The 21,780-nt window shown below is 41.5% G+C and overlaps 1 protein-coding gene across 3 annotated transcripts in view; it reads left to right on the forward strand.

Annotated features, from left to right (window-relative positions):
* The window catches only part of GOLIM4 (golgi integral membrane protein 4), a 2,181,480-nt gene that overhangs the window by 224,177 nt on the left and 1,935,523 nt on the right, over nt 1-21,780 (forward strand). The window lies entirely within an intron of this gene.

Genomic DNA, 21,780 nt, shown 5'->3' on the forward strand with positions numbered 1-21,780 from the left:
TGGACCCACACGAATGGAAACTGAATCCACAAATATTCAGATTGATAACACAAAAATGGTGGAGCCCGGACATAGATCTGTTTGCTTCCCCAAAGAACTGCCAATTACAGAAATTCTGCACAAGGAGCTACCATCCGCAAGCATGGAAAGCTGATGTCCTCTCATTCAGCTGGAAAAAACTACAAGTATACGCTTTCCCTCCTTTACCTCTCCTCCCAAAGGTACTCATAAAAGTCAGGCAGGAAGAGCCAAAAATGATACTGATTGCACCAGACTGGCCACGCCAGCACTGGTACCCAATCTTAAAGAACTTAGCACAAGAACCACCCTGGATTTTGCCTCAAATCCCAGAGTTGCTGACACAGCACAACAATCAGATACTTCACAGCCAGCTAAAGACTTTAAACCTAGCTGCATGGAAAATTCCCTAGTCAAGCAAGCAATGCCTCTCTCCAAAGCTGTTATGGATGTCATTCTGGAGGCCAGAAGGCCTAGCACCAGGAAAGCATACTCTGATAAATGGAAGAGATTCTGTGCCTGGAACCAAGCACACAGCCTTGACCCTCTTGTCCCAAACATTCCTCAGATACTGCAATACTTAACTGAGTTGCTGGGCAAGGGCCTCTCTTTTTCATCCATCAAGATCCATGCCTCAGCTATCTCTGCTCATTACAACACGAATCCACCAATTTTTTCTAATCCTTTGCTCAAACAATACCTCAGAGGGGCTAAAAACATAAGACCACACCATAGAGCACCTACACCAACTTGGAAACTCAACTTTGTTTTGGAAAAATTAACTCTACCTCCTTTTGAGCCAGCTAGCACAGCAGAAATAAAATACATCTCTTGGAAAACTGCTCTGCTACTGGCAATTACATCAGCACGAAGAGTTTCAGAATTACAGGCACTAATTGCAGTGGAAACTTTCCTCATTTTCCACCAGGACAGGGTGTCTTTAAGAACTAACTCTACATTTATGCCAAAGGTGGTATCAAGTGTGGCTCTGAACCAAACTATTCACTTGCCAACTTTTTATCCAAAACCACAAAACAAAGGGGAGAGATTGCTACATTCTTTGGACATTCACAGACAGTTACGCTTCTACTTGGACAAAACCAAAGCTTTCAGAAAATAAGAAAATTATTGGTAGCATACGCTGCAGGAGCACAAGGAAAAGCCATTTCAAAGCAGACTATTTCAAAATGGATAGGACACTGCATACATTTCTGCTATACCCACCATGGGAAACCTGTACCTAGCAGCATTAGATCTCACTCCACCAGGGCAACAGCCACTTCAACTGCCTACCTCAGTGGAGTACCTACCAAGGATATTTTGGAAGCAGCAACATGGAGTTCTGTGCATACCTTCACCAAACATTACCATTTGCCTTTATACTCCAAATCCAGAGCTGGCTTCGCCACTGCTGTATTGCAGGGCCTTATAGCCACCCCTAATGCCTTATAGATCCAGCCTCCCTACCTCAGCTTTGGGATTCCACCCAAAGTGTAATGACTGCAGCAGTGTAACATGATGAACATAGTGCAGTTTTGTACCTACCATAAATGTAGATGTTCGAGTGTTGACACTGCTGCAGTCCAGCTTACCCACCCTCCTTTCCCTCTTACTCTCTGGTACTTACCTAGGACTTCTACCCTTTTTACCTATGGGGAGTAACCTAAAAATGGTTGTTTGCTTTTCTTTTGTATTGTTTACTAGCAATTTGAATTGCCTACCTATTTGAGGGCACCTGACATCTGGGGCAAGAAAAACTGAAGAAAATGGCGCCGGCTGCATCTTATATACCCCTGTCACACTGACAATCAGGGAGTAGGCGACAGCAGCTGACGCCGGACCAAGACTTTGGAACTCTGACCGACTGCGGGACTATCTGACGGCAGGATAACCCAAGTGTAATGACTGCAGCAGTGTCAACACTCGAACATCTACATTTATGGTAGGTACAAAACTGTACTTTGCCTTCATAGTAAGTTATTTCCCTACCATTCTGATTACCACTTGTAATACAACTGGCTTATTTATATCACAGTATTTTAGTGGGGGTGCTTCTGTTACTAGTTTATTCAGCATTTCTAAACTCTCCTGTTCACAGCTCCTGTCCCAGGTTATGCCTGGTACAGTGTTCTAAGAGACATAGTTATCTCAAATGCATTAGATGAACTTTGCAAGGTATTGTGTCTGTCCCAGAAATCGTGTTAATGCCTGCTTATCTGCTAGCCTTGGCATTTGTACTATTGTAACTTCCAAGTCTGGCTTCAGTCCGTCTCAATTTAGAATGTAGCACATAAATTGAAATGTTAAGTCTGAAATATATAACATTTTACTCTGTTAGTCTGGTCATTAGCTGTATTAGTCTAATGATGTGTTCTTGTGTTTGATACCACACTAGCAGATCACCAGTTATATTCACATTATCTGCAAAATGTTCAAAAACTTGTGCAACTGCTGTTTGAAATATGAAAGTGAGACATCAAATGAATGTCTCAAGACTCTATATCATCTTAAAAGAGTATCACATTTACATGAGTTGGAGCTTTCTTTTTCTGGCTTTGCCAGAATTTCTAGGTTTGCTGAAAATTACTTAACATTTGGTATAGATGAGACTAGTTCTGCAGTGTTTAGAAATGGTAAGGTTGTCTTTCATCACAGTCTTTCAAATCAAAGCAAATCTGAATATTGGTGACCTTCACAAGAGTGATTATAGTATTTACTTGCACCTAATCTGTTCTACTCTGTCTACTTTATGATATCTTCAGATTACGGGCATTTTAATTCCTAATACGTTCTACTCCTGATTGCAGCTGATACTTTCCTTGAAGCATTTATGAGTGGCATAGGGGTTCCTAATATGTATTTGAAGAGAGTATGTATGCTTTGGTATAGTGTAAATTTAAGTGCAGTTGGGGGGAAATGTGTATAACAATTGCTGTAGCTTGGAAATTTCCTAGTGCTCTGGCTTACAGCAATATAAATACTGTGTAGGTAGTTGAGGTGCAGGAAGGGGTGGCCTGCCCTCCTGCAAAAAGTGCTTTTAATATGTAAATAGCTTGTAAACAGTGTGGGAGGAGGTGCAGAGGGGCTTGCCCCCACTGCAACAGTGATTGTCATGTGTAACAATGAATTACACTGTTTGCTATGTATCACATTTAAATGTTCATAATTCCAAGTCTCACTGTATTATGTCTCAAACTTCCAAAATAGTACCATGGCAGAATATCTGAGCTTACCTGAATATGTTTTTCTCTTGGTGAGCTACCCTGGTTAACTATGCCAACATAGTCTTGCAGGATGTTTTTGCTGTGGCTATAGATAGTATTCAAGATGACTATGTGACAGTTGTTATGCACATCTGTTCTGTACATGTACACTGTAAATAAATGCCAATTTCCCACAAGCCAGACAACCTAAAGTATGAAGGAGATTACCTTTATGATGCAGTACAGCTATTTAATAGAGGTTCTTTTGCTTTCTGTTTTTATAGTCGTGACGATATCATTTGATCCATTGACTTTACTTAGAATCTTCGGTGGCTTGCAACCCAGATGCTTTTTAAAGCCTTTTTCTGATACAGTATTGTTTGTTACGTTTTTCTGATTTAACTTCAGTACTTCACTAATTTTTTAATGTAATATATTAATTTTTAAATTATTTTGTCAGACTGGCTCTGTTTTATTGCACCCCCTATTAAATTTGAGCTTCTTTTGTCAGACTGACTCCGTTTTATTGCACCTGCTCTTTAATTTCAAATTATAGAATTGTCTTTTTCATTTGTAACAGTGCAGCCCTTTCATTTTCATATGATACCACAATAACATGTAGTTCTTTTGAACACTTATTTTTGTACAAACTTTTACATATAGTTATTTTGAGCACTTTTTATTTTCCTTTTACATATGTTTGAAAAATGGTTCTATATACCACAACTTTTCCAAGACTGATAGAACACTGGACACTTTTCATCTCATGCTTATTGCAGCACCCTATACATAAGGCTTCAACTACACCTCATGGTTCTCTTTGTCATTACTGTCATTACACATCAGTTTAGGCTTCATTTGTACTTTATTAATTGATTCATGTTTTATCTTATAATTCTTTGCTTCCTCTGTTAATTCCTTTAACTGTGTATTTCTGTGTTCATGTGCTCTGTAAACATTCATAGATAGAAAAAAGTTCAGGTCCGTTTCTTGAACTAGCCATCACCTTGTTTCAAAGCAAAATTTATTGTCATTTAGGGCAACACATGTGTAACAACAAAAATGGCTCCAAACCAGCTGGAGAAACCACTGGAAATTACAGTTTGGGGAACCACATTTATTAAAACAACAAACAAGTGCACCACACATAAAAGTGCAATAGCCTTAAATGCTTAACTGTCTCACCGCGTTTTTTGTTCAAAAACTCAAACTTCTTCAGACATCCATGTTTGTTTGTTGTTTTAATAAATGTGGTTCCCCAAACTGTAGTTTCTCGTGGTTTCTCCAGCTGGTTTGGAGCCGTTTTTGTTGTTGATTGGTTTGGTGCTGGCTCTCCGTTTCCTTATTTTTTCGTAGTGGTTTATGATGGACTATACATATATAAACCTAAAAGAAATAGAGTATCAGCTCACCATGAGAGTACATAAGTAGTATAGGATACAACAAATACAACATTAAGACATAGCAATTTAAGGAATTGGAGACTATGACTATGCCACAAGAACATAGGGGGGAAAAGCTAACCACCCCTATGCAGTCATGTAAATACTGTATAGTAGCAGCAAGACAGGTAAGATTGGTTGCTGCACATGAACTGAAATTGTCACTCTTTATGTATTTATTACGTAAAGCAAGTAACAGGTAATTGCACTTAAATGTAAATATATAACTAAGTAAATAAATAAATATTGCACATTCCAAACAAAATACTGTTTGTAAGTTAATTTGTGGTTGAAGTCACTAGGGCTGGTGACTGAGTTAGTAACCTCACCATTGGGTAGAAGCTATTAATGAATCTGGAGGTCTTACAGCAAATACTGTGTGGTACTTCCTGCCAGATGACAGTTGAGTAAACCAGCTGTGTGCAGGGTGCCAGGAGTCATCAAGTGTTTTGTGGGCTCTTTTAAGGCTCCTTGCTGTGAACAACTTTTGGATTGATGGTAGACTGGTGCCCATGATTTTCTCAGCAGCTCTCAGCACTATCTGTATCTTCTTCCTTTCAGCTACTGTACAGTTCCCAAACCAAATAGTGAAGTTACAGATGAGAATGCTCTCAATAGCTCATCTGTAAAAGGTGGAGAGTACAGTAAGTTTGAGTTTTTCTCTTTTGAGCCTTCTCATAAAGTGGAGACGTTGATGGGCCTTTTTGACCAACTGACCAGTATTCACAGTCCAAGAGAGATCTTCTGAAATGGCTCTCCAAGAAATGTTGTAGTTTTCACCTTTTCCACCTCTTCACCATTAATCTTGAGTGATGGCCTTTTCCTGAAGTCATTGATGAATTTTCTTTGTTTTGTTAACATTCAGGTCTAGGTTGTTTCTCACACACCAGTCGATCAGAGAATTGACCTCATCTCTGTATGCTCTTTCATCCTCTCCTTTGATGAGGCCCATGACTGAGGTGTTATCTGCAAAGTTGATGATGTAATTGGAGCTGTGTTTTGCAGAACAGTTGTGGATAAGGATGGTGAACAGCAGCGTGCTGTGTACACATCCCCGAAGAACACCAGTGTTGAGAATTATGGCGCTTGAGGTGTTATTTCTTACACATGTCCTCTGTGGTCTGTTGATCAAGAAGTCTAAGATCCAGTTACAAAGGTGAATGTTAATTCCTAGGTTGTTTATCTTATCAATAAGTTGTATCAGAATCACAGTATTAAATGCCGAACTGAGATCTATGAACAACAGTCTGAAATAGTTGTTCTTTTCCTCTAGATGGTCAAGTGAGAGGTGCAATGTCACCGATATGGCATCAGCAGTGGACCTATTTGTCCGATAAGCTTACTGTAGAGGATCAAATGTTGATGGTAAAATTGCCGACGGGAGTTTTATAACATTTCATGATGTTAGAAGTTAGAGCAACTGGTCTGTAGTCATTCAGGCAAGAGAGATTTTTTTTTGGGGGGGGGGGTGATATTCGTTACCTAGAAGCAAGTGGGTACTTTTTCCAGAGCAAGGGAGGTGTTGAAAATATCTGTCATAACTGAGTGTAGTTGATCAGCACACCCTTTTAGTTCTTTGCCCAGTATGTATTGTCTGGGTCAGCAGACTTCCTCGGGTTCACTTTCTTTAGCTGACCTCTTACTTTCTCAGAGTTGAGGCTGAGCTCCCCATCACGGTCCTCTGTACCCTTCTTCCGTAATCCCTCTTAGCCTCTTTTTGGATTTGCTCTGGCTTTACTTAGGCCACCTTTTTTTACCTGAATACCTTCAGAAGATCATAGACTTTATTAGTGAGCCAAGGCTTTTGGATTGCTCTGATTGTGATACTTTTGGTGATAGATACTTCATCAACAAACTTCGAGATGTATGCCATTACTGCTTCTGTGTAGTCATCTATGTTTACCTGTTGGTCTGATGTGGCTACCTGTCTGAATACATCCCAGCAGGTACTTTCAAAACAGTCCTACAGACATTCCATTGCCCCCTCATGCCAAACCCCTGATTTGCTTCACCTTGGGCTTTTCTGTGATCAGAGCATATGTTACGTAGATCAGAGCATATGAGTCATTTTATGTTATAGAGTAGACAATTGTGTTATGCAACACACCAAATTTAATGTTTGATGCTGTTGTTTAGCTATAATTTCCATTGATTACTTTCTTGTAAACAAAAAAAGTGAATTAGAAATAAATGGAAGATTTTTTTTCTAGGCACACAGCAATTCCTGAATTGCTCCCTTATTGCTGTTGGTTTGTCTTCCACCTTCTCTTGAATGAGAAAAAAGTGTTGAGCACATTTGAGGTGTCTTTCTTTGCAACTTACAGAATTGTGGCACTGTGATCTTTTTCAGGCTTCTTGGCTGTTCCTCGCTCTATGATGAAGATCTCTTAATTTCTGGATTCTCAGGTTTCAGTTTTATGCTGAATGGACCTTGCAGTGAGAGAATCCTTGTGAATTTCAATCTGCAAATTTTATTTTTTTGCAGCAGAATAATGGGTGACTTGAAGATAAATGAATTTGTTCGCTTCCAGCACAGTTGGCATCACATACTATTTGTAATGTCTGTCAAGATGCTAAGTAAAGACTTGGAAACATGTTATACCACCATCGGTCTTTAGTCTGACTTGCAAGTGTTGCAAAGTGTTGTCAGCAGGGAGGTAATATTCATTCGTGTGAAGCAATGTACTATTTTTTATGAATTGTAAGTCACTGCTTCTGTCACACAAGGTGGAAAGTATAGAGAGAAGAGTTGTTTATGGAGTAGAGTAGAGAGCTCCATCTTTTCAAGCTTAAGGAGGTAAGAAAGTATTATATTAACAAAGGCCAAAACCAAAGAGGACATCTATACACATGCATTAAAAAAGTAAGAAGAAGCATTTACTTTGTTGAGCTGAGAAGTCATGTTTTCTCACTATGATAATGTTCTGGAAAAGAGTACTGTACATTAAGAAATCACAGACACATCTATTACTCAATGTACAGTATTGGGTCTTAATATGAGTATTAAAATGAAACCTCATTTGCATTGATTAGTGGTGTAAAATGTCATGTGAATAGACTAGTTATGGTAATGTCCTGTTGTCAGCATCTGAAAAGTCATTGTTGTACATCTGTCTTCCATTCTTAGTATAAAGGAAGCAAAGGGTCCTAAAGAGAAGGAATGAATAAGTCCAAACTGTCTGAATGCTTGATGGGAAATCTGTACTTGTAAAAACATGACTTGGGCAACAGATGTCATTAAAGATAGCCCTGGCAAGGTTAAGGCATGGAGGTAAAATGTGCATTATGTAATAAACACATATTTAATCAAACAGAAATTGCTACTGTAAACTTTAAATATTGATTTACAAGATACGTTTTTTTTTCCTTATTAATTAACCATTTATGTTTATTGTAACAGTATGAATGAATTTGATTATCAATAGGCCCCAAACTCTCATAATTTCTGGTTAGCATTGGGTTTTATAAGTTTGCTGTGACAAAAGAAGGCAGGTGTATAAGTAATTTGCATGTATACAATGCCAAAAGTGAATATGAAATATTGAAGTAAGTTAGTGAATGCGGCTTAGAGACACTTTGTCAAAAGGGCATGTAGGTCATGTAGGACTGGTGTCACCAGCCACTTAGAATGCCTCTCACATTTTTTAGCACATTTAAATCCTCCTGTTTAAGCCCTAGCCCTGATATATTGGTTAGTGCTATGTATCTGTGTAACTGTGGTTTTAAATAGTACTTAGTTTCAGTATCACGTGTCTGTGTACCTGTTGCTTTTCTGTACTGGTCATGCCTGGAAATGGTCCCTGGATCTCTCTACCCAGTAAAGAATAGTACATTCCTGCCCACCTACAAAATGCTAGATTATAGCTGTCCAGCAGCTTTTGTATAAGTAGCTATAGAAGTTCTGGCAGTATTAAAAAATATACTCTGAGTATGAATTCAGTTTATGGTGACTCCTAGAAAGCAGATAATTGAAAGAACTGATAGCAGAAAGTGTTTAATCTTCCCCAACTGTTTTGGAAGTCCAACATTCTTGGGTAAGTTGGAATGAACTGATCCTGACTGAACCAAGCTAGTACTTTGTCTTCTCCACGGCAATAAGCATATGCCTCAACACACTTGTGAATCTACTGAATACTGTTTCTTGTTTTTCTGTATTTGTCAGGAAAATGCAGTATGGATTTAAAAGTTTACCTGAATGCTAAAATAAAAGCGTATAAAAAGTAAAACGTTGATGGGCATTCAGAAGCCATGTAACTGAAACACGAGTATGTCCTTAAGGGGTTATTTGCATGTTTTCCATGGGCCTGCTTCATCTAATGTCTGGTGCCGTTCTTTGATCTGCCACCTCTCAACTCTAAGCTGAGGAACAAAAAAAAAAGGGTCCTGTAATTCTGGAGCAAAACAAAATACTTTATACAACTGTAGCTGAATGCATACCAAAACTTAACACCGCACAGAAAATGCTGAATCACTTCAGTCTTGAGTGAAAATCAGTAGGTTCATAGGTAGGTACTAGGCTATCGGCCCAAGGGCCTACGTAAGCCTAGCCAGCAAGGTACCATAGCTTACTCCACCCAAGAAAGTTATTTTCCTGTGCCACTGTCCAGCAGAGACACAGAAGTGATCCCTGGGGTGTATTTCCTATTTCCCATCCACTCATCAAGATTTTTCTTGAAGAGTGCTAATGAAGAACTTTGCTTGACATAGATGGGTAGCTTGTTCCAGAGTATAGGAAATCTCTGGGACAGGAATCTATCCCTCCAGCATGTCCTGTTTATTGTGGTGACAAGGTTTAGGTCCCTAGAGAGTGTAGCTTGGAGGGATTGGGATTTCTTTAGGTGTAGCATGTCAACAGCTCTGGGTTTGACATAGCTTTATATGTTAGGCAGAGATCACCTAGGAGTAGGCGATATGCTACAGAGTAAAACTGGAGTTTTTTGAGGTGGTCAGTGTAGGGCATTTGTTTGAGGCCAGTAATCCTCTTTGTGAGGTACTTCTGTGGCCTTTCCAGCTGCTGCAGATGTCTTGTGAGGTACATTCCAAAAGGGGCATTGTACTCTATAATGGGTTTAATGAGTGATGAGTAGAGGGGAACAATGACCTCTTTTTTCCTGGATGAGAACCCTTTTATGATGAGGTGTGCCACATAGAAGGACTTCTTGACTACTGTGGTGATGTGACTATTAAAGGAGAGACTACTGTCCACCTGGTTCCCAAGGTCTCTTACCACGCATTCGGTTTTAAGTAGATTGCTGCCTATGGGGTAGTTCATGGGTACAGAGTTTTTATCAAAGGGGATGACACTGCACTTTTTGGCATTGAGCTTGAGGCCATAGCTCTGACACCAGGCATCTGTCTCAGTGAGGCCCTTCTGTAGGATGTCCACATCATTTGGGGACTTGACTATGGCTCCTAGTTTGCAGTCATCTGCGAACTTCGTCAGCCAGAGGCCTTCTGTGTTAGCCTGTACTTCAGAGAAGTAGATACCAAACAGGAGAGGTCCCAGGACGGAACCATGTGGCATTCCACTTGTCACTGCCTTGAGGTCAGATTTGGAGTCTGCAACTTTTACAGTGTGGGTTCTGTCAGTGAGCCAGCTGGCAACCCATCTTGTGATGTAGGGATTTATACCTAGTTTAGTGAGTTTAGCTATAATTCCAGAATGGGGGATGGTGTTGAAAGCCTTGGCGAGGTCAAGATAGGCTGTGTGAACCACCTCATCCACGGCTTTGGTGACTGCTTCAAAGAAGTCGATCAGGTTCAGGAGGCATGATCTGCCTTTCACAAACCCGAACTGGGTGGGATCCAGTGTTTGGAGGTTACCAATGTCTTTGTTTATGAATTCCATGATGATACGTTCCATGGCCTTGCAGACCAGGCTCGTCAGGCTAATAGGTCAATAGTTCCCGGGATCAGTGGTGGCTCCCCCTTTATGGAGTGGGATAACTGTTGCTGTGTGCCATTCAGTGGGCACAAAGCCTGATGCGCGGCTATTATTGAACATGGTGCTTAAGTGGGGAGCCAGTTCGTTCTGAAGTTCGTGTAAAATGCAGCCTGGGATGTTGTCCGGTCCCATGGATGCTGTGTTTTTGGCTTTAGAGAGTGCAGCTTTTACCTGCGTAGTTGTGATTACAGGGACTTTGCATTCTTCCTGTATAGATATGGGCCCTTTAGGGGGTGAGACGGGGGTAAAGTTAGCACTGAACTGATCTGCCAGGATGTTGGCAATATCAGTTGGTTCTGTAATTTTCGTGCCTTTGTGCTGTAACTCAGAACAGATCTGGGTGTTGCCATCTAGATTCTTGACATAGCTATAGAATGCTTTGTGGTTGTCCTTGGATTTAGTGATGATTTTGTTTTCGTAGCTAGCTTTGGAGGATCTTATAAGGGATCTCAGCTTCTTACTGAGGCTGACCAGGGAGCTCCTCCACTCATGGGATTTTACTCTCTTTTGCAACAGTTTCTTCCTTCTGTAGTACAGTTTGTTTATGGCAGGGGACCACCAGATTGGCTTCCTTTTTTTGGAGGATAGCGTCTTGGTTCTGTTTGGGATAGCACGATCCATGCACTCGTGTAAGTGCTTATAGAGTGCATTTGTGTAGGATTCAGCAGTTGTAACTGTATTGTCCATTTGCATGGGTGTCATGAAGTTCACCACTTCTGTCTTAAGAAGCATGAAGTTGGCCTTGGAGAAATTTTTTATTGTGGTTTCCTTAATGGGGGTGGGGGTGGGATGTGGATATCAAGGGTGATGAGCTTAAGATCGGATCGGACCAACGAGGAGTTGACTTCAGGTGTGGAACACTGGTCACTCATGTTGATAATGACTAGGTGTAGGATATTGTTGCCCCTGGTGGGGGTGTGGATAAGTTGATCTAGGGCATTGGAATTTATGAATTCCAGAAAGCGTTGAGCTAAGGAGTTGGTACACGAGTATTTTTCCCAGTTAATGGTGGGGTAGTTTGAAGTAGCTGCATTAATTTCCATACTGGCATTTCTGAATGCTGTTACTGCCTGAACAACATCCTCTAGTCACCAGAGATGTAGCGAGCGCCCTCTGTGCCCTTCGACCGGAGGGGGCTCCGCAAGGAAGGGGGCCCCTAAAAGTGACAAGAAAATGTAAGATACATCATAGTGCTATTGGCAGCCATCAGTTTTCTGTCGGTCAGTTTTGAATTTTAGTTGGGTCTGCAGCCACGCATAGGCAGAATTTATTTCAGCTACAAATAATTGTGTCATGATGAAACTAACGGGAAATGTATATTCTCCCACAAATCTCCGGACAGCTGCCACATTTCACATTTTCTTGGGACACAAATCCCATGTAAAAGCTATCCTGTTCCATAAATAGAGAGGTGCTAAACCCTAGTAAATTTATACCGTTATATAACCCCGTCACCGGTTTCTTTTTTTAGTCAGCTATTTGTTTCTATCGTCTCTTACCGGTCCATGCATACAGCCATCTGTCCTTGTTACCTAAGTAACATTCCAATTCACTTACCAGGTGACAACTTGAGCTTATTTAAAACCCATTGTAGGCGTCTTAATATTTCACAGGATTTTGAAGGAGGCCTCATGCTCTGTAGGACCTGCTTCAAGAGGACAGTGCCGTGTGCTGATAATTTAATTGTGGATTTAATGGAGTGTAACGCCAGTGGGCGTTATTGTATTTAGGGAATAGGCAGCAGTATGTTGGTAACCTGACTGGAGAAGAAGGAACCTTCTCTAGAAGGGTGTTAATATACAAGTAATAACTGCGGCAAGACGGGTCCGCCGCTTCATAGCAGAAAAGAAAAAAAGCTTGTGTGTGACAGTGTATGAGAGTAAGTAAGACAGAGAATGAACCATACCTCTCAACTTCTTACAGCAAGAAATCTGGACAAAGCCATTAATAAAAGTGGGCTGAAGGCCCAAAAATAGGGACAATTTTTTAAATATTGCACTTACAAACTTAGAAAGGTGATAGAATAACAGGTTTTGCTTTACCATGAATTTTCTGAAGGGTATGCAGTCTTAAACTCAAGTGGCTGTCATTCTTTTCTAACTTCAGTCTTTAATGATTTAACACTAGTTTGCCAGAAAACCACAATTTTATGAAAAATGGACACCAAAAATATGAGGCAAAAATCTGGACATTCTGCGAAAATCTGTACAGTTGAGAGGTATGCCCGGGTGAACGAGCAGATTTTTTACACTCGTTGAGCAGCGCGTTTGCTGTTTAGCGAGTGTAAAAAATTAAACAAAAAGTGTTTGTGTGTTTATGCTGTCTGCATGTGTGAGTGAATGTGTGTATGAAAGCAGAGGAGGCTTTGTGTATGTGTCTGTTACTGTTGGACCTATTCAAAGAATGTGCACTTGTGTTCATAATGGCGGTCGGTGGATAAATAAATGTCATTAATGTAGTTTAATTTTTTAGCATTTCCAATAAAAAGGCATGCTTTGTGATGGTGTCTAACAGAACATATAAGAGTGGAGCTAGTAAAAGAAAGGCAGCAAAAGATGCTGAGAAGCAGCTTGAGAAAATTCCAAAGTTTTCAACATATTTTACACTGCAATCCAACGTACAGGTACAGGCACATGAAACGGACATCACTAGCAGTGAAGAGTCATATCCAGAAGCAGAAGTATCCAGAAGTGCTTCAAGTGAGCTCGAAGGTGAAGCCAGTTGTTCTACTACCAAACAAACTGTAACAGATATTCCAGCTGCTGCTGGGAAAGAAGTATCTGAATTTGAACCACTGACTGATGATCCCGGAGATTGGCCGTCTATAATATCGGACATACAAGTGTGTGACATTGCTGAACGTGGCCCACCACAGCAGAATGAAAGTTACAGATTTACATTTAATGAGGAAATATGGAGGTTCACAAGTACTCATTTCTATCGAACCATGGCAAACGGTGAGACAATAAGACATTCATTGTTAATGTACTCAGTCCAGAAAGATGCCATTTTTAATTTTTGTTGTAAATTATTTGGCACTGGCGGCATAACGCTACATAGTGGAACATCTGTTTGGAAAGCACTGTCAAAAAGACTTAGCAGCATGAAACGGGCAAAGGTCATCAAGACTGTATGGTGAAATGGTTTGACCTTCGGTCAGGCATAGTAAACTGTACATCTATTGACCAAGTCGAATTGCAGGCTTTTATGAAAGAAAGAGATTTTTGGAGAGATTTTGTCAAACGCATGATTGATGTCGTTATTTTCTTATCCAAAAGAAACTTGGCATTTCGAGGAAGTAATGAAAAGCTTGGCGATCATTCGAATGGCAACTTTTTGGGACTGTTTTAATTGCTTGCAAAGTATGATACTGTCCTCAGCAAACTTTTACAGAGGATTAAGAAGGCAGAGACACATGTTCAGTACCTCAGTCCACAGATCCAAAACGAGCTGATTCAACTTGTTGCCAGTAACATTCAAGAGGCCAACATAGTGCAGCTTAAAAAAGCAAAATATTACTCGGTTATTTTGGACTGTACTCCCGACGTGTCACATGAAGAACAGATGTCGATGTTACACTTTGTTTAATGCAATGGTGATGATGATGTCAATATTCATGAAGTGTTTGTTGGTTATCTTAATGTTCATGCTACATCTGGCAAGGGCTTATTGGAAGCGTTCTTGAAAAGGCAGACAACTTAGGAATAGATATTGCTGACATAAGAGGCCAAGCTTATGATAATGGCTCCAGTATGAGAGGAAAGAGTAAAGGAGTTCAAGCCCGCATGCTAGCAATAAATGACCGTGCATTGTATGTACAATGTGGAGCTCACACTTGGAATCTCAGACACGGCAAAGTCATCGAAATATGCCATTGTCTTTTTCGGTCTGATTAACAGAATATACGTTGTCTTTTCGTTACCTTCACGTTGGGATATGCTTCAAGAACGTATGCCAATATCTGTTAAAGGGTTATCAGACACTCGTTGGGAGGTGAGAATTGATACTGTGACGCTATTGCGTTATCACCTTGAAGAATTGTGCAATGCTTTGTCATTTGCGCTTTTAGACCATGTTGCTACATGGCCTTTTGTTTTAACTGTGTGCACGTTGTATGATATACTGTTTCACGTCAATAAAACTAGCAAATTAATTCAGTCACCAGATGTTTCAACTGATTCATAGGTTCATAGGTTGGTACTAGGCTATCGGCCCTAGGGCCTATACAAGCCTAGCCATAACAATTCCCTGGCTATTTCTTCCCACACTATTTACTTCCCTGGACCCCTGTCTAGCAGGGCGACTGATGTGATCCCCAATGTCCTGCAGGCAGAAGTCTGTGCTACAATGAAGTTTTTGAAGACTATCGAAATACAAGATACAACTCTATAGTCATGAATGCACATGAAATAGTAGAGCATATGGGTATTGAGCAGGTGTTTCCAGAAACCAGAGTGCCATGTAAGAAGAGAATGTTTGATTACAAATGTGCTTTTGATTTGAGTCGAAGAAAAATTCAAATCGCAGTTCTTTCTTGTTCTCACTGATCAGACCGTATCTTCTGTTTCTTCGCGATTTGATCAACTCGTGAAGTGGTATAAGTTGTTTGGATTTCTGTACAACGCCAACAGCCTGAAGCAGTATCACAGAGAAAATGAACTGGAGAATCACTGCAAAAATTTTGAAAGAAAAATGGGAGACATTGATGCCAACAAACTCATAATGGAATTCAACAGTTTTATTTATCTCACTGAGAAAGAGAGAGGACTTGTCATGGCAAACAATTTTTTAACATACATATACAAGAACAGCCTTCAGGAGATATATCTGAATCTTTGCATTTGCATCAAAATTCTTCTGACCACACCAGTTACTGTGCCGGTGCTGAAATGAGCTGCAGCAGGATGAAACTGATCAAGAATATCTTGCGCTCAACCATGACAGATGACAGGCTTTCTGCGCTTGCAGTTATCTCAGTTGAAAACAAGATTGCCAGATCTCTGGAATATGACACACTGATTAACCAATTTGTGGAAAACAAGGCTTGAAAGAAGCGCTTTACGTAAATACGCAAACGGTGTACGAAATACATGTACACTGTAGGCCTATGTATACTTAATATAAACCCTGTATAGATATATATATATATATATATATATATATATATATATATATATGTTAGCATGCTAAGAAGACTTTTATCACCCTGTTCTGTTCCAGACATGTTTTGTTAATAATTTGTATGCAGTTTTGTGTGCATTATGCTAACTAAACAGTCATGGACCAACTGCACTGCAATGCAACTTTTAGAATTACATGTCATGTGTTTCATTAATGATGAATACAGCGTACGTGAGTTCATTGGGTGAAAGCAGTCTTTTGACGTGCATATTTACACAATTGAAGAACTGGATTTATTATTATAGTTACACTATAGTAAGCACTAAGCTGTAGTAGTGTAGGATTGTTTTTAGCTTGGTCTTGAGTAAGCACTAAGCTCTAGTAGTTTAGGATTATTTTTAGCTTGGTCTTAAGGCATTTGTTGATGTGTTTGGACAGTGTGGCCAATAAAATGTTAATTTCAGAGGCATAATAGTGTAAAGGGCCCCGGATGTATGTTCAGAGGGGGCTACGTTCTTTCTTGCTACGTTCCTGATAGTCACTCCCCTTAAAACCTTGTGCCAAAGGCTGCTGCCCCATTTGCTTTTCCCTAGCTATGCCTCTGCCCATGGACCTCCTTCATAGGAAGTTTAAGATTTTACAGTAAAGATGTTCATCGTGTTTCACTGCTGCAGTCATTACACTTGGGTTATCCTGCCGTCAGGCGGTCCCGCAGTCGGCCAGCGTTCCAAAGTCTTGGTCCGGTGTTGGTTGCTGTCGCTTCTTCCCTGACGTCAGTGCGCCAGGGGTATATAAGATGCAGCCAACGCCATTTTCTTCAGTCTTTCTTGCCGCGCAGTGCCTGAAGCAAAAGCATTTCGCAATTGCCGGTCGGCTGACTCCTGAGATTTTCGAATTCGAATTTCAGAACCGAAGTCTTCAGTAAAGCTAAGTACCCTGTTGGGGAAACTTTTTCTTGCCTCAGACCGATGTCAGTAAAAGTTAATAATTGCATTTCTTGTGGGAAGCAAATACCTCATAAGGATTTTCATTCTTACTGTATTCCATGCCTAGGCCCAGACCACAATGCCACTAGCTGTCGGTTTTGTGCTAGATTTAACAAGCGCACTATTAAACGTCGGTTTGATTTTGCTCGCCATTATTTTGGCCGAAGGTTCACTTATACCATGCCGTCGGAACATTTGACGACCGGAATACACAAAAAACGCAAAGACAATGATAAGGACCAGCATTCGAGGTCCAAAACTGACGATGAAGCCTCTTCTAGGCCAGTCGCCGGTTCTCAGTGAGGCGCTTTCGCAAACCCTGACACCCGCTACCTCAGAGCCACAGGCCGCCTCCGACTCCCACGTGGAGATTTCTAGGCCTCTGGAAACTCAAGGTATTGGGCCTACGGAAATTAACCCCTCAGATGGGTCCGGAGCCGCTGAGCAGGCATCGGCTTCTGAGGGTGTTTTCAGACCTTCACAGCTTACCATCAAAACAACAACCAAGTCTAAAACTCCATTAAAGACAAAGAAACAAGTACAGCATTCACCTGGACAGGCCTCCATGCCTAAAAAGCAGATGCTCAAAATGGCCAAAGACCTAATTACTCTGATCAGGGGTTCCCATCCCCCTCCTGATAAAAGGCCTAGGCAGGATACAGACTATGATTCCTCTGACCAGGTTTCCATTTCTTCGGATTCCTCTTCAGACCAGGGTACTCTTTACCCCCCTATGAGGACTCTGATGCTGAAGAATCACTCCCTTCAGCCTCACCTCCTGAGGATTACTCTTTTGGGGAAACTTTACATACCATGAGGGAGCATTTCATTGGGAGAGCCAGGATTATTCAGAATCCAAGAAAAGGCTCAGAGATTTTCTTTTATTGCCTCAGCACAGGCCCCTTGCTATTCCGCCTGTGTTAGATGTTGTGGATGATGTGTTCTCTGAATCCAGTTTAACCCCTGATTCTTTGCCCCCAGCACCAGTCAAGCCAGATAGGTACTACAGAGTCCCTGACTCTCACAAATTTCTTTATAAAAACCCTGCTGCTGACCCAGAAACTATTTCCCAGAGTCCCAAAGGGGTAAAGGCTTCCACTGCTAAAAATTCAGTTCCCTCTGACAGGAATTCTAGATCATTAGATAAATGGGGGAAGAAAGTTTACATTTCTGCAAATCTAGCAGTAAGGGCTTTAAATTGCCAGTTCCACATGCTTAAATACCAACAATATTTAATGTCTCTGTTAAAACAGAAAATGCTTACAAGCTCAGAAGGTCCTGACTATATGGAAATATGCAGGAGTTATTGCATGCAGCTGAAAAAGTGGGAAAACATACTCTGCAATGTGGTTTTGATTCATTAGAGGCTTCTTGTAGAGCCGCAGTTACAGGATCTGTGATTCGAATGCATGATTGGTTAAAAGAACAAGGTTTACCTGATCATGTTAAGGCAAAATTACTGGATGCTCTTTTACAGCATGATAGCTTGTTTGGTGCTAAGGCAGAAGAGGTATTAAAGAAAATGGAGGATAAGGCAAAATCTATGCAAACAGTGAAGGATTTCTTACAGGTACAGCCACCTCGATTTAGCAGAAATTGGCCTTCTAAAAATTGGTCCTTTCCAGTGTCAGACAGACCCACAAAGAGGCAGATACAGACGCCCAAGAGGCAGATCTCACCCCCAAGGCTCTTACAGACCACAACAGTGGGGTGCTTCAACCCCAAAAGGAGGAGAAGACAAGTCACAACCTTATAGGAAACAGTCCCAATGACTTCCCCCTTCAGATGCCAAGCACTTACCTTTTGGCAGCTCCCTTATGGGGAAAACTAGCACTTTTTTCACAAAATTGGCATATAATCACCCAAGACAATTGGGTTCTGGATATTGTGTCTCAAGGTTACTTTCACACTCTACCAAGGCCAAAAGGAATGCCAGACTTGCCACAAAATCAATGGGCAGAAGTACAAAAACAAATTACAGCCCTCATGGACATGAGAGCTATTCAAAAAGTGCCACAACAGGAACAAGGACAAGGATTTTACTCAAGACTTTTCTTGGTCCCCAGAAAAGACAAAGCCTGGAGACCCATACTGGACCTATCTACCCTAAATACTTACCTGGATGTTCCGAAATTCAAAATGTTGACACTACAGCAACTTCTTCCCATGCTGGGCAAGAAGGCTTGGCTTGTTACTTTGGACCTCAAAGAGGCATACCTGCATGTCCCAATCAGACAAAGTTGCAGAAGATACCTCAGATTCATAGCTGGCACAATGCATTACCAAATGTCCTTCAAGGATGCATCTGCAGTCCTAACAAATGGGTTGTCCTGGCCTCAGGCAGCCCTTCAGTCAGCCGGATTCCAAAGTCTGGGTCTGGCCTCGGCTGGTGTCTCACTTCACCCAACGTCATAGCTGCAGTTCTTCGGGTATAAAGGCATCAGCCGACGCCATTTTCCTCAGTCTTTCTTGCCGCGTGGCGCCCGAAGCAGAAGCTGTTCGCAAGTGCCGGTCGGTCAGATCCAGAGATTACTACTACCGAAGAGTTGCCTTCCCAAAGGATAACCTTCTTGGGTGCAGAACTGGACACATCAAATCAAATGGCATCCCTCACTGCAGAAAAACAAAAGCACCTTCCACTCTACTTCATGGCATTAACAACGCAGAACCAGCTTACAGCAAGGAAAATCCTGCAAGCCCTGGGTTACATGGCATCCTGCATAATATTGATCCCACATGCCAGACTGCATATGAGGAAGTTGCAATGATACCTCAGGAATTTATGGTTTCAGCACAAGCACAGCCTAGAAACCCAAATTCCAATAATTCCATGCCTGAAGCAAGAATTCCGATGGTGGGCTCAGGCCTGTCAATTGAACAAAGGACTGCCCTTCCACAGCCCTCAACCAAGCCAGACTATCACCACAGACGCCTCAGACCTCGGTTGGGGCGCACACATGCTGGACAAGTGCATACAAGGCTTATGGACTCAAGACCAGCTAAACCTACACATAAACCAAAAAGAGATGCTGGCAGTAAAACTGGCAATTCAAGCATTCAGACCGTTTCTCCAACAGGGGCAATTGCTGATAAGGACGGACAACACCACAGTTATGTGGTATATCAACAAACAGGGAGGCACACATTCATATCCTCTATGCCGGATGGCAATGGATCTCTGGAATGTGGCCCTAAGCCTACACATACAGCTCAAGGCAATATTTGTGCCAGGAAAAGAAAACATACTAGCAGACATCTTAAGCAGGACTACCACGGATGCCCACGAGTGGATGCTGCATCCAGACATATTCAAATCCATCACAAGGAAATGGGGACTACCAGAAATAGACTTATTCGCATCCCCACACAATCACCAATTGAAAAAATTCTGCACAAGGACATACCACCCACTTGCTTGGAAGGTGGACTCCCTATCTTTCAGTTGGAAAAACCTGACAGCATATGCATTCCCACCTCTTCCTTTGATGCACAAGGTGCTATTGAAGATCAAAGAAGACCAACCAAGGATCATCCTGATCGCTCCAGACTGGCCGAGACAGCACTGGTACCCACTACTGAGGAGTATGTCTCGGGAATTCGCATGGCCTCTACCCCTGGTTCCTTTACTGCTAACACAGAACAACTTCAAAACCCTGCATCCGAACCTGAAAACACTGCAGCTAGCTGCTTGGAGCATTGCATAAGACAAAATAACCCAGATTTATCTCAAAGGGTTAAAGACATTATCTTGGAAGCTCGCAGACCCACAACAAGAAAAACTTACTCAGCGAAATGGAAAAGATTTCTCTTTTGGAGTGCAGCAAAAGGGCAAAATGTAGCACTGGTAAACATAGCTAACATCCTGGAATACTTAGCAGAGCTTTTCCACAATGGCCTGTCTTACTCTTCCATTAAGATTCATGCGTCGGCTATTTCAGCAGAATACAACATGGATCCTCCAGTCTTCTCTCATCCTCTACTCAGGCAGTTTCTGAGAGGAATCAAAAATGTAAAGCCACCAAGGAAGCCACCATTGCCTACATGGGACTTGAACTTTGTGCTAGAAAAGTTGACACTTCCCCCTTTTGAACCAGCAGCAACAGCAGAATTACAGTACTTATGGAAAACTGCTTTCCTGCTTGCAATCACTTCAGCAAGAAGGGTTTCTGAACTACAGGCATTAATGGCAGTGCAACCCTTCCTTATCTTCCATCAGGATAAGAGTGTCCATGAGAACTAATCCTACCTTTATGCCAAAGGTGGTCTCCAGGGTATCTTTAAACCAAGCAATCCACCTACCTACATTCTTCCCAACCCACAGAACAGGGGAGAAAGACTGCTGCATACCTTGGATGTGCATAGGCAATTGCGCTACTACCTGGACAGAACCAAGAACAATAGAAAAACTGACCAGCTTCTGGTAGCATATGCCACAGGAATGGAAGGAAAAGCAATTTCAAAACAGACAATCTCTAAATGGATGGGAAATTGCATTAGATTTTGTTATTCTTATCATGGAAAGGCAAATCCAGAAAATATCAGACCTCACTCCACAAGGGCTACAGCCACTACTACAGCTTTTTTACGAGGAGTGGCTACAAAAGACATTTTAGAGGCTGCTACTTGGAGCTCCGTGCATACATTTGCCAAGCATTATAATCTACCCTTATACTCCAGATCCCAAGCAGGTTTTGCCACTGCTGTGTTGCAAGGGATCTTAACTACACCATAATCTTGTTAGGGCCTCCTCCCCCAGTTTGGCTATGGTATTCTACCCATTTGTTAGGACTGCAGATGCATCCTTGAAGGACATAGTACAGTTTTGTACCTACCATAAATGTAGATGTCCGAGAGGTATGCATCTGCAGTCAGGATTACCCACCCTCCTTCCCCTCTGTGGTACTCCTAGGGTATTTGCCCATCTAGTAGCTAGCTGGGGGAATCTATTATGGTGTATTTGTTTGTATATATGTACATACATGTTTATTTCTATTTGCTCTCTGTTGTTTGGAAACATTTGCATTTATCCAAATTTAGCCTTCCTAGAGGGCATCTGGCATCTGGGG

This window comes from Protopterus annectens, chromosome 4.part1, assembly GCF_019279795.1.
Source record: "Protopterus annectens isolate FY-2018-M chromosome 4.part1, PAN1.0, whole genome shotgun sequence".
In the NCBI taxonomy this organism is placed as follows: Eukaryota; Metazoa; Chordata; order Ceratodontiformes; family Protopteridae; genus Protopterus; species Protopterus annectens.